General features: G+C 46.5%; 1 pseudogene; it reads right to left on the bottom strand.

Annotated features, from left to right (window-relative positions):
* Positions 1-1,309: 1,309 nt before the first annotated feature.
* On the bottom strand, positions 1,310-1,585 carry LOC127212416 (ataxin-7-like protein 3B; annotated as a pseudogene).
* Between the last annotated feature and the right edge of the window lie 300 nt (positions 1,586-1,885).

The raw sequence follows: 1,885 nt of genomic DNA, 5'->3' as shown, positions 1-1,885 counted from the left end.
CATAGCTAAGCCAGATGGATGAGGCTGGACCCTGTAATGGGACACAGAATGAGGTAAGAAACATTTCAAATACAGCAGCATCTTTCTAATCTGCTCACCTCAGGACTCCCTCCAACAAACTCTCACTTAGGGACTAAAACAGAGCACAGTTTTGATATGCCACTCACTTCCCATGCACTTCTAACCAAAACCTCCAAGTAAGAACATTTTGGAGGTCTTTTTCCAACTCCTAACAACAAAAAAGAAAGCCCCTGCTGTCAAGAAGGCTGGAGGGCCAAGTAACATAATGTACTACCACTTGTTGAAGACAGAGAAGATGGGCACAGTCTTATTCACCAGAGCAGAGGTCTGACTGCCCAATTTAAGGAAGAAGGGATTCTGCAACTATGCGAGGAATGTGTAGGGCTCTTAGCATTTAAGCTCATTCCCATTACTGAGGGCCCGATGCGTCTGTAGTTCAGTGGTAACTCTGGAGTTTAGTGATCTGTCACAACGATCAAGTCAGACCCATGGGCTAGTTACATCACCAGCAACTCAAAAATAGAAAAAGACTGTTCCACCAAATGTATGTCCACAGGATATAACTCAAGTCATGGACTTTCAGATGGAGATGGTATGCAGTCATGGACGTATACTTCATCCTCAGAGCATCAACACAAAATCTTCACCCATTTGTAACCACCTTGTCTTTTGCCAGTAGGTGAATGGAAAGACAGGCTTTTTGATGGCCCTTGTTGGACCCTTGGAAAAACAGGTGACTCTAAACTTCTCGTAGACAAAGTCACAGGGCTTCCTATCAAATTCAATAGGAATTGATTATTTTAGTATCCAAGACTCACGCTTGACTTCAAAGAAGCCCAACTGGAGGCTTAAAAATCAGAGCAGTCCACTGAAGCTGACCATCAGCAGCATCCAAACTGTGCAGGAAGCTCTTTGACATCAGGAAGATGCAAAATCTGAGAAGTGAAAGAATTGTATATGCTGGATACACAGCAGCTCACATGTATACTGAGGGCAGTACAGGGATCTTGTCATACAATGTAATTTATAGAGCTAAAAATACAGCACGATGCCTATGGACTTTCTCTGTCAAGATTTCAAAGCCGCTGGCACTGGGTACCTCTTCAAATGGATCTGAATTCCTAAATTCTCCTCTTGGTTTTTTTTGTTTTTAAAATGCTAGGATCTTTAAGGGGAAATTGGTCTTTGTTTGCCTTTTTTTTTTTTCCTCTTCAACTTAGCTTTACTCCTCAAAGCCACTGGACCATTCAAGTATTATTGTTCTTGTCGCCCTCTTTCAGTGTCGTGATTACTGAATTCCTGGAGGTGACTGCGGAAGCTCAGGCTGGGCCCAGTCCAGATTCTCCAGGAAGGGAGCAACGTGGGGGGCGGCAGCTCCTTTGTTTCCACTGGCTGAGTGCCAAAATCCTTCATGCTACCAGTGTCTGCAAACTCCAGCTAGAAGTATTGCTCGACGCACCTCAAAGCAGAATCCCAGGCAGGAATCCTCTATCCGGTCTACATAGATCTCCTGGGCGATGGTCTCCAGCTTGCTAGTATACAGGTTGGCCAACGAAATCTCCATCTTAATTGGTAAGCGACGGTGCAGAGGGGGCTGGTTGTACTTACAGCAGAGACTCAGCGGGCTGTGCTAGGCCTGCAGGCCTGTCTGGGCCCTCTCCTCCGGTCCAGCGACAGCTACATCAACAGATGTACATCAACCGATGCTCTGGAGCCCCAACCCTCGCTATGCTCTGACGTCACCCACGTTCGCTCAGGATTTTAGGCTGCACCCGGCGCCTGGCTCACCACTAAACCATCTCAGTGCCTCACCCTGCCATTCTGGCCTCTTCCTCTCGCAGACGGTCTGGGCGAGATAATAATT

The sequence above is a fragment of the Acomys russatus genome, chromosome 30, assembly GCF_903995435.1.
Source record: "Acomys russatus chromosome 30, mAcoRus1.1, whole genome shotgun sequence".
NCBI classification, from domain to species: domain Eukaryota; kingdom Metazoa; phylum Chordata; class Mammalia; order Rodentia; family Muridae; genus Acomys; species Acomys russatus.
This window is presented reverse-complemented; position numbering and strand designations above follow the sequence as displayed.